The sequence below is a fragment of the Pan troglodytes genome, chromosome 19 (assembly GCF_028858775.2).
Source record: "Pan troglodytes isolate AG18354 chromosome 19, NHGRI_mPanTro3-v2.0_pri, whole genome shotgun sequence".
NCBI lineage: Eukaryota > Metazoa > Chordata > Mammalia > Primates > Hominidae > Pan > Pan troglodytes.
This window is the reverse complement of record NC_072417.2, coordinates 60,445,147-60,457,190: the sequence shown is the minus strand read 5'-3', so window position 1 is coordinate 60,457,190 and position 12,044 is coordinate 60,445,147.

Here is a 12,044-nt window from a genome sequence, read left to right as displayed (position 1 = left end):
GAGGAAGTAGATCTTGGCTCAACTTTAGGAAGAACTCTATCTGCAGAGCTGTCAAAAACAGAAGGAGCTGCCTGGGGAGGTAGGAAGCTCTCTGTTGCTAGAGGTGTTTGAGCAGATGCCAGAGAAGAACTTGGCAATGATTTCTAAGGTCCTCCCAACCCCAAGAGTCTCTGAGGCTATAAGAAAATTACTGTGATGACTACTGCTGCTTCGATGACTCACTGAAAGGAGGATCCTGCAGGAGGCAAATGGAGGATGAGACGCCACACATCTGGATTGCTAAGGAGCTAGCAACCCACCAGCTGTGGTGTCCTACCCTGCAAATGACAAGGCAGAGGGAAATGGGAAATGCCCTCACCGTGGGGATGACCTCTATTCAACGTAGCCTGTAGGGCAGCAAAGAGTTCCTTCCCAAATATTTACAAGCATGATTTGATTCATCTCCGTGCATTGCATAGGGATACACAACAGATACGTAGCTTTTCTTATGCAGGATGATTCAGGTTACTAAACTACACTCCTTTATTTACTCCTGCTTTCAGGGCTGGCTTTCTGGTATGCGACCTGTGCAGGTGTAGAGGGCCCTGCATGCAGAAGGACCTGATGCTTGGTGTAATGCTCCGCTGTTACCATCTTAAAATTCTCAGTTTTGAAAAAGGGGTCTCATATTTTCATTTTTCCCTGGCCCCTGCAATTATGCAGTGGGTACTCCACACTTTTACTCAAAATGTATTCAGTGTAGAAAATGCGAAGCACTGGGGGCCGGGCCCACTCTGTCACCCGAGCTGGAGTGCAATGGTGTGATCTCAGCTCACGGCAACCTCTGTCTCCCAGGCTCAAACAATCCTCCCGCCTCAGCCTCCTGAGTAGCTGGGACCACGGTCGCGTACCAGCATGCCCAGCTAATTTTTGTCTATTTTGTAGAGATGGGGTTTCACTATGTTGTCCAGGCTAGTCTTGAACTCCAAGGCTCAAGCCTTCCACCTGCCTCAGCCTCCCAAAGTGCTGGGATTACAGGCATGAGAAAATTTATATCTTTCAGGCCACTGCATTATGGGAGTTTTTCGTTAGCCTACTTGACCAAATACAATAAACAAACAGGAGTTAATTATGTGAAAAAAAGGAAGAGAAGGCAGACTCCAAAGTGCCCAGTCCAGGGAGAATGTGGCATATTCAGGGAACTGGGAATAGTTCAAGATGCTTGACACTCTGGCTGTGGGAGGGAGAGTGGTGACTTAGTCAGCTCAGGCTGCTATAACAAAACACTATAGACCGGGGAACTTAAACAACATTTATTTCTCTCTCTCTTTTTTTTTTTTTTGAGACAAAGTCTTGCTCTCCTGCCCAGGCTGGAGTGCAGTGGCGTGATCTTGGCTCACTGCAACTTCCACTTCCCAGGTTCAAGTGATTCTCCTTCCTCAGCCTCCCAAGTAGTTTGGACCACAGGCACCTGCCACCACACCTGGCCAATTTTTGCATTTTTAGTAGAGATGGGGTTTCGCCATGTTGGCCAGGGTGGTCTCAAACTCCTGATTTCAGGTGATCCACCCACCTCGGCCTCCCAAAGTGCTGGGGTTACAGGCGTAAGCCGCCGCGCCCAGCCCAAACCCTTATTTCTCACAGTTCTGGAAGTCCAAGATCAAGGTGCAGACAGATTTTGTTCTTGATGAGGGCCTTCTTCCTGGCTTGCAGATGGCTGCCTTCCTGCTATGTTCTCACATGGTAGAGAGAGGGATGGAGGGTGAAGGGAGGGAGGGGAGGGGAGGGAGGGGTCTGTTGTCTCTTCTTCTTTTTATGAGGGCACTAATCTCATCTTGAGGATCCCCACCCCCACTCCAAATACCATTACATTGTGATTTAGGACTTGGGAACACATGAATTTTGGGAGGACACAGACATTCAGTCCATAACATGTGGGCCATGTCACCAAGAACCTTGGATGCCAGGCATGGAGCCTGGATATCATCCACTGGACTGTGGGAAATCAAGTCGGGCACTGACATCCTTTTTCTTTTGCCAGCTTGGGTTGCAACCTGTGCTAAGGTTTGCTATGGTTTATATATTTGTCTCCTCCAAACCTCATGTTGAAATTTGATCCCTATTTTGGAGATGGTACCTAATGGGAAGTGCTTAGATCATGGGGTTTGGTGCCATTCTTGAGGTAGTGAGTTCTCGGTCTCATGAGATTGCACTTGGGGAGGGGGGTGTGTTATGAAGCCAGGATGCCCTTCAGGTTTAGTTTCTCTTCTTAAACGTCTGCTTCCGCTTTGACCTTCTCTGCCACATTTTAACTCAGCACAGAAGCACTCTCCAGAAGCCAAGCAGATGCCGACACCATGTCTCTTGTACAACCTGCAGAAGTGGAAGATGAATAAACCTACTTCTTTAGAAATTATTCTGCTTTGGGTATTCCCTACACAAAATGGACTAAGACAAGCTGCAGATTTTAAAATGTATGAAATGTTTCATAAGACTGGCTAATAATACAATGAGCGCTCATGCACCCACCACCTAGCTTGAAAAACACATTGCAGATAAAGTCTCCAGCATTTCTTTCCTGATCCCATCTTCAGCTGAGTTTTTTTTTTAATTTTTTTTTTATTTAGACAAAGTCTCGCTCTGTCACTAGGCCAGAGTGCAGGGGCACTATCTCAGCTCACTGCAACCTCTGCCTCCCGGGTTCAAGCGATTCTCCTGCCTCAGCCTCCCAAGTAACTGGGACTACAGGCACATGCCACCACGCCCAGCTAATTTTCGTATTTTTAGTAGAGATAGGGTTTCATCATGTTGGCCAGGATGGTTTCGATCTCCTGACCTCGTGATCCGCCCACCTTGGCCTCCCAAAGTGCTGCGATTATAAGTGTGAGCCACTGCGCCTGGCCACTTCCGCTGAGTTTTTAACTTTATTTTGTTTTGTTCTGTTTTGTTTGTTTGTTTCTTTTTTCCTTTCTTTTCTTTCTTTTTTTTTTGAGATGGAGTGTCGCTCTGTCGCTCTGTCTCCCAGGCTGGAGTGCAGTGACGCAATTTCAGCTCACTGCAACCTCCGACTCCTGGGTTCAAATGATTTTCCTGCCTCAGCCTCCCAAGTAGCTGGGACTACAGGTGCCAGCCACCATGCCCAGCTAATTTTTGTATTTTCAGTAGAGACAGGGTTTTGCCAAGTTGGCCAGGCTGGTCTCGAACTCCTGACCTCAGGTGATCCACCCGCCTTGGTCTCCCAAAGTGCTGGGGTTACAGGCATGAGCCACCACGCCCAGCCTGTTTGTTTGTTTCTTAAGGGCACTTGGAAAGGGCAAAGTGGAAACAGGACATACATCATTGAACCTCTCATATGTCCTCAATATTTTGCCAGGTACTGTGATGTATACATATGGAAGAAGCAGCCACAGCCAGGTAGAAAACAACAACAACAACAACAATAACAACAAAACCCCAACCTTTGTGCTTTCCCAGAATGCATTGACTCTTTCCTGAGACCAGCTGGGGCATGCTCAGAGGGGCACCAGGTTTCTGGATGTGAGGTGATGGAATATTTGCACTGAGTCTCTAGCCATTACCCACTTCTGCTGACTCATGTGTGGATAAATGGCACAGTCCAAATAAATTTGAAATATGTGTCTGGAAGTTTTAAAGTTCTGAGAAGGACATTGAAGGATTTGGGGCTGTTCCATCTTTTCATCTGGGTGATGGCTGCGACTTTGGGGAGAAGAGAAAAGATGTTGGGAGTGAGCAGCTGGTGAGCAAAAGATGTTGATGGTGTTGGTGAGGATTTCATTTCCTGGGCCAGAGCCCAAGATGCTAGAGTACAAGGCTACTGGCAAAACACAGAGAGTACCGCAAAGTCGGGGAAGAATGTGCTGGGCAGATTACCCAATGACATCAAAGGACACTTAAAAGATTTCTGTGGGCTACATAGTAAACAGCTGCTGTTTTTGTCTGCTCAGCATTCCTTTGCCATCTTCTTTTAATAACCTCTTTATTTCTGAAGGAAAACCAGGCATTTTCATAGTCTGTGCAGCCGAAGAGGGTCAACACACCCTTTGGCTCCATGGGTGAATATGCAACTTGGTAAGAGTCTATCAAAATCTCAGTGATTTATTCAGAGGTGGACACGTGACTCAGCCTGGACCAATGAGAGTTTTCTCTGGGACTTTGCTGAAATGATTAGGAATGAGATATGCTTTCTTAGAGTTGTTATGATGATAGCTAGCGTGAGACCGAGCTCGAATGAGACTGAGAATGATGTGAATACAGCAGAAAGCTGAGTCTAATGATGCAGAGACAGAAATTCCTGAAAACATTAGGGCACTTGGATTTAGCCATGTCTGAAGCTAACCGTACCTCTTGGACTTTTTAGTTATGTGAATCTATACCTTTAAATTCTCTCTCTCCCATCAATCTGGTTTAATGTAATTTCAGTTTGGTTACTGTAATGTACAATGATAGTTGAGAAAATGTAAAACAGTCTTTGTGATTAGAAAGAAACAGGATGAGTCAGGCACGGTGGCTTATGCCTGTAATCTCAGCATTTTGGGAGGCCGAGTCGGGTGGATCACTTGAGGTCAGGAGTTCGAGACCAGCCTGGCCAACATGGTGAAACCCCATCTCCACTAAAAATACAAAAAATTAGCTAGGTGTGGTGGTGGGTGCCTGTAGGTCCCAGCTACTCGGGAGGCTGAGGCAGGAGAATTGCTTGAACCGGGGAGGCAGAGGTTGCAGTGAGCCCAGATCATGCTACTACATTCCAGCCTTGGCAACAAGAGCAAAACTCTGTGAAAGAAAGAAAGAGAAAGAAGAAAGAAAGGAAGAAAGAAAGGAAGGAAGGAAGGAGGAAGGAAAGAAAGAAAGAAAGAAAGAGGAAAAGAAAAGAAAAGGAAAGAAAGATATAGTGCCCAGTTATTCTTGGGCAAAAATAAAGGCAACAGGATGGGAACTTTATTTATGGGCTTACACATCCATCTCCCAGTGCAAAGGGTGTGGGGGAAATGGATAAGGTAGGATGTTCATACTACTGAAAGAAGAAGAAAGCTATAATTTCATTAGCATCAGTGCTACTTAGGAGGGGAATCATAACTGGAAAGTGACAATGGAAGGATGTATTTTATTTGAAAGATGCAAGTCCAATAGAAAGGGAATATTGTATAGCATTATCTGTGAGGAAGTTACTAAGTGGTCTGCCTGTCAGTATGGAAAGCTTTGGGGTCAGGAATAGGGAGGACAACCACAGAAACAAGACTCCACCCAACATGGGGCCAGAGGAAGCCTGGAGAAGATGCTTTCCTAACACACATCCCCAAGCCACGAAAGAGTTTCATTAGGAATTCCAGTTATGCAGACATAAGCTGGAATTCTTCTTTTGCTAAAGTTTAGAACATCTGATAAATTATTATCTTACTTTGCTAACAGTTTCTCAGAACACGGAAGTAGCAATGGAGTAAGCTGTTCTGTTTTCCTTTCTTTTAAAAACTATATTTTTCCCTTGAACATAAAAGAAAGACATACTTCTGGTGGAAGATTCGATAATACAGTGGTGACACTCATACATCTATTCCTCAAAGATAAGCAATTGGATTTGTACTGTGTGCCAGATGTTGGCTAAGTATTTAATAAATAGGCTCATTTAATCTCTACAGCATTAAGAGGTGCATTCTTGTATGATCCTTAGTTTGTGGATAAGAAGACTGAGGTTTAGTAAAGCTAAAAAAAAATTCTCTGAGATCACAGAGCCAAGTTGGTGCTAGAGCCAGGATTTGAACTAAGCCATCTGGGCTCTTAACCACTATACTACATTCTGTATTTGTGCTTCCACCTACATAAATTCCTTGTTATAGTGTATATTTATAATTTTGTAGCCTGTTTTTCCCTTTCACTTAATTTTATAATATAGGCAATTTCCCATTTTGTCAAAAACTCTTAAATTTTAAAAATTAAAATATTTATACTTATGTAAAGTAGACTACTCTAAGGGATGCCTATGGACCTATCACAGCTTCAACAATTACCAAACAGTCTTGTTTCCTCTATCCACTCCTCACTCTATTATCTAAAGCAAATTGCAGACATTGTACCATTTTATCTGTAAATATATCAATATGTAATTTTAGTTATTCCTTAATATTCTGAGGTATCCAATCTGTGCTCGAACTTTCCAGATGTAAACATTATTGTAAATGTTATTCTAAATTTGGTTCTGAGGATACTTACGGAAGAATTGGTGGGTGATGTGGAAGTATTAGAAGCTTTGAGCCAAAGTGACCCTGTCACTTTGGAGTTTGCAGTAGCAAACAAACAGAAAACGCTGCACTGCACAATGAGGAAACCAGATTTCCAGAAGTTCAGTAGAAAGAAAGATGTACAATTCCACCTAGAACTGTATTGTTCCACGTAGTGGCACCAGTCATATGTCACTATTTACATCAAAACTAATGAAAATTAAATAACATTTAAAATTCAGTCCCTAAATAACCACATGTGGCTTGTGGCTATCATATTAGATAGTGGAGATATAAGATATTTTATTTTATTTCATTCTGTCTTTTTTCTTTTTTTGAGACAGGGTCTCGTTCTGTCGCCCACGCTGGAGTGCAGTGGCATGATCATGGTTCAATGTAGCCTCGACTTCCTGGGGCTCAAGCAATCCTCCCACCTCAGCCTCCTGAGTATATGGGACTACACAGGCATGCACCACCATGCCTGGCTAATTTTGTGTATTTTTTATAGAGATGAGATCTCACTGTGTTGCCCAGGCTGGTCCCAAACTCCTGGACTCAAGTAATTCTCCTGCTTCTGCCTCCCAAAGTGCTAGGATTACAGGCGTGAGCCACCATGCCTGGCTGATATAAGACATTCTCACCATCACAAAAAGTTCCATTGAATGTAGCTGGTCTAGACTTTAAGAAGGAATAGTATTTGCAAGAAGCAGGAGATTCCTACACAAAAAATGTCTGCATTTGTGATTGTCAAAGGGCTTGAGGAGTGCAGCTGCCACTCTGATCACAGAGGCCTCTGATCAGCTTAGCATTCAAGAGGAGGTGGAGCACACAGCTCAAGTCTCATTGCTTATTTATTTATTTAACTGCTTTAATAGAACAGGCCCCACTTAGCCATGTGCCAACAAGAAGTTTGCGTTATTTTTGTAACTCACTTCCTTTTTGCTAAAAAATCCCTTTTCACACTCAGCAGCGGAAAAACTGAAGTTAGCCCAGTCTTATAAATACCAGCCCTGTCCAGTCATTTCCAGTTTAAAATAGTTTCATTTCGAGTAAACATTTCACGCCGTTCAGGTATTTTTATCCTCCTCCACTGTCTGGTTCAGAACCCCACTCCGAGCTTGGGCATCAGAGGAGAGCTTTGTCCTTTGCTGTCTCTTCTCTTCCTCCTTGCAGCCCCTCAATAGCTGCTCCAAGTGTCCCCTAGTGGGAAGTGGAGAAGGGAGACCTCTCCTTTCTTGGCCAGGCCACGTTTCTCTATCTGACTGGGTCCTCAGTGTTATTTGGTTGCTTGATTGGCTCTACCTAGGTGATGTCCCAGGTAGGATTCTGCTGTGATGTCATGCTCAGTATAAGTCGTGGCCCAGGTGATGTGTCTCTGCCCAAGGTCCTAAGCCCAGTGGACCTTCAAAGGCTAGTGGCCACGTTTTCAGAGCCGCAGCCACTCTAACTCCCATCAAGCAATTCCCTTTCTTACTCAACTGGCGTAACTATCCTGAGTTACCCAACTTTACCTAGTTCATGGTGGAAAGTTCATAGGCCCCCTTCTATGATGTTCCAGAGGATGCGGTATGATACTTGTTGTGCCCAGATGTGCCACCCCACAACTGCTCACACAAGCTTCATGCTAGGCTCCACTATAGTTGAGTTGCCAACTATTAATATGTACTTTAAGAAAATGAAGGAGTATGTGCTCTGGGTTTCAGACTCTCTTCTACCTCATAGGCACTTCCCTTGGAGTTCTCCAATTTTGAGGGACAGGTCAAGGGTCCCCATAGCACATGATTGAAGATATAATTACTTCAGAAGGAATCTTGCTCCCTCTCAAAGATGAGCCCTCATCCCTTCTTGTCCTCTCTTCTTTTTCCTTATCTCTTCCTGGTGCTAAAAGCAACTAACCCAGTTTAGATGTGTATTTTGGTATCTATTTTTGAAAGACCAAATTACTCCAAGATGTAGCCACTTAAAACAACTTTTATTATCTCTCACAGATTCTGAGGATCTGGAATTTGGGTGTGGCCAACCTGAGTGGTTCTAGCTCAGGTCTCTTATGTGGTCACAGTCAGGATCTCAGCTGGGACTGCATTATCTGAAGGCTTGACTGAGGCCGGAGAATCCACTTCCAAGATGGCTCACTCACATGGCAGTTGGCGGGAGGCTCCATTCCTTACCACATGGACATTTCCCTAGGGCTGTTCACAACGTGGTAGCTGGCTTCCCCCAGAGCGACTGATCTGACAGGGAGAGGACAATAAAAATGGAAGTCAGAGTGGGTTTAGTGTGGGGTTGACTGTATTTTTTAATCTAGTTCTGGAGAGAAGATGCTATTTTTTACAGTTTTTTTGATTTTGGCTTCCTTCTAACATTTCCTTTTATCCTTGGATTTTTACTAAATAATTTCCTCCTGATTTAAAATTTTTTTTCTCTTCTGGGAATTTGAAATCTTGGTACTTACTATTACATTAATTTTTCCAAAGAGTTGAAATCATTTTAATGCCAGAACATGGTAAATTTGCAGCCATTTCAAGCAGCTGGTGGTCTTTTTTATAACATCATTAATGGGTACTATTAAATATTCTGAGAGGTGAATGTAAAATATAAAAGGTATAAGGTTTTTTTTTTTTAATAAAACAATAAGCCTTCAAAGAGAAAACAAACAAAAACAAAAAAAAACCCTAGTCTCATAAGTGACATACCATCACTTCTGCCATGCTGGGCTGGTCTCACCGACCATCTGGATGCAACATGGAAGGGGTTACACAGGGGGATGGGGGATGGATAACAGGAGGTGGGGATCCTTGAGGGCCATGGAGGCTGGCTACCACAAGGAGGTTCATAGATTGTGGGAATCTAACCTGGGAGTAGAGATCCCTTTTAGCTTCGTTGTTTAGAATTTAGCCAAGCTGTTTTCAGTGAGCATGAGCTTTTCCAGGGAAGACCCAGAAAGGGTCTGAGTCTTTGCTCTTGTATTTATAAAAGTACCTTTTCTTTTTACTATCACACAAGTCATATGTATGAATTGTAGAAAAAGAAAATAATAGAGAAAAGTAAAAAAGAAAAAGGAAGTAATCCTTAGCTTAGTCCACCATTCAAAAGTAAGCTCTGACAACATTTTGGTGTATATTTTTACAGAATTCTCTATGTTCATTCATAAATGCTAATTGCAATTATTTATTTATTTTTATTTTTATAGAGATGAAGTCTTGTTATGTTGCCCAGGCTGGACTCAAACTCCGAGGGTCAAGTGATCCTCCCAACTCAGCCTCTTGATTGCTGGGACTATAAAAATTTTCCACTACACCCGGCATTAACAACTATTTATTGAACATCTCTTATGTGTCAGTAATGCTACTTCCAAGAACTTACTTAAGGAAATATTCAAGGCCATGGGAAAACGTCTACAACCACTTTATCCCAATGTGTTTACTCAATAACCTTGATGTCATTTTATCTTTGTTTGTAGTTCAGCCTTAAAACTATTTTTCTTTATGGTTCCTGGCTCACAAAATTTTTATCTAAATCTAATATTACATAAATTAATTTTAAGAAGTAGGAATTTAAAATTTTTTACCTTGCAGACAGAAAATGTATAATTATGGCTATTCTCTTCTATAGCTACACTTTTCATCACTTTTTTTTCTGTTTGTTTCTTTTCTTTGAATATTAGAAGAATTTTTCAAGTAGGGCTCCTATGCATGAATCTTTATCTTTTTTTTTTTTTTTTTTTTTTTGAGATGGAGTCTTGCTCTGTCACCCAGGCTGGAGTGCAATGGTGCAATCTCGGCTCGCTGCAGCCTCTGCCTCCCGGATTCCAGTGATTCTCCTGCCTCAGCCTCCTAGGTAGCTGGGATTACAGGCACACGCCACCACACCTGGCTCATTTTTGTATTTTTTAGTAGAGATGGGGTTTCACCATGTTGGCCAGGCTGGTCTTGAACTCTTGACCTCAGGCGATCCGCCTGCCTTGGCCCCCAAAAATGTTGGGATTACAGGTGTGAGCCACCGTGCCCGGCCGAATCTTTATCTTTAAAAAACTTTGCCAGGTGCAGTGGCTCATGTCCATAGTCCCAGCACTTTGAAAGGCCAAGGTGGGCAGACTGCTTGAGCTCGGGAGTTGGAGACCAGCCTGGGCAACATGGTGAAATCCTGTGTACACACACACACACACACACACACACACACACGCACACAAGCTGAGTTTGGTGTTCCATGCCTGTAATCCCAGCTATTTGGGAGGCTGAAGTGGGAGGATCGCTTGAGCCCAGGGGGTTGAGGCTGCAGTGAGCCATGATGGTACCACTGCACTCCAGCGTGGGTAACAGAGTGAGACCCTGTCTCAAAAAAAATTTTTTTTAAATGCTTTTCTCAAGGTTTAATTAAATAATTAAAATACACAAAATAATATTTATGACATATGTATAAGGAATAAGCTACCATTATCAGCTTAAAAAATCAAACACTTCCAGCATCTTAGAAGCCTTCTCTTCCTTTCTGGTGATTACTATCCTGAGTTTTGTGCTTATCATCCTCTTGCATTTCTTGATATATATGAACACACATATGGCCTGTGTATCCTTATACAATACCTTGTTTGTTTGTTTGTTTATTGAGATGGAGTCTTTCTGTGCACCCAGGCTGGAGTGCAGTGGTGCAGTCTCAGCTCACTACAACCTCCGCCTCCCGGGTTCAGGTGATTCTCTTGCCTCAGCTCCCAAGTAGCTGGGATTACAGATGCCTGCCACCACGCCCAGCTAATTTTTGTATTTTTAGTAGAGACAGATTTTCACCACGTTGGCCAGGCTGGTCCCGAACTCCTGACCTCAGGTGATCTACCTGCCTCTGCCTCCCAAAGTGCTGGGATTACAGGTGTGAGCCACCGCGCCTGGCCTTTTCTTTTGGATATATGCACAGTAGTGGGATTGCTGGATTATATGGTAGTTCCATTTTTAGCTTTTTGAGAAAGCTCCTTACTGTTTTCCGTAATAGCTGTACTAATTTACATTCCCACCAACAGTGCATAAACGTTCCCTTTTCTCTATCTCCTCATCAGCATTTGTTATTTTTTGTCTTTTTCATAATAGCCATCCTAACTAGAGCGATATATGATCTTACTGTGGTTTTGACTTGCATTTCCCTGATGATTAGTGATGTTTAGTTATGCAAAGTTTTCCCTTCTGTAAATAACATCAATTTGTATATGCTCTCCTGTGAATTGCCCCCCACCCCAATTATGTTTGTGAGAGTCATCCTTATTGATGGGCATGGGTGCAGTTAATTCCTTTTTGTTTTCTTTTGAGATGGAGTCTCGCCCTATTGTCCAAGCTGGAGTGCAATGGCGCGATCTCGGCTCACTGCAACCTCCGTCTCCTGGGTTCAAGTGATTCTCCTGCCTCAGCTCCTGAGTACCTGGGATTACAGGCATGCACCAACACGCCCGGCTAATTTTTTTTTTTTTTTTTGTATTTTTAGTAGAGATGGGGTTTCACCATGTTGATCAGGCTGGTCTCAAACTCCTGACCTCGTGATCCACCTGCCTCGGCCTCCCAAAGTGCTGGGATTACAGGGGTGAACCACCACGCCCCGTCAGTTAATTCCTTTTTACTGTGGTGTAATATTTCATTGTATAAATGCACCACATTGTGTCAGTTCTGTCCGTGGATATTAAGACATTTCTGAGTTCCAGCAATTACGAACAATACTTCTGTAAACATTCTAGAAGATGTTATCTGGTGCACACATGCAAAGATTTCTCTAGAGCAGTCATTCCCAAATTGGCTGCACATTGGAATCATGTGAGGATCTTCAAAAACTATTGACAGGTGGTTCACACCCCCA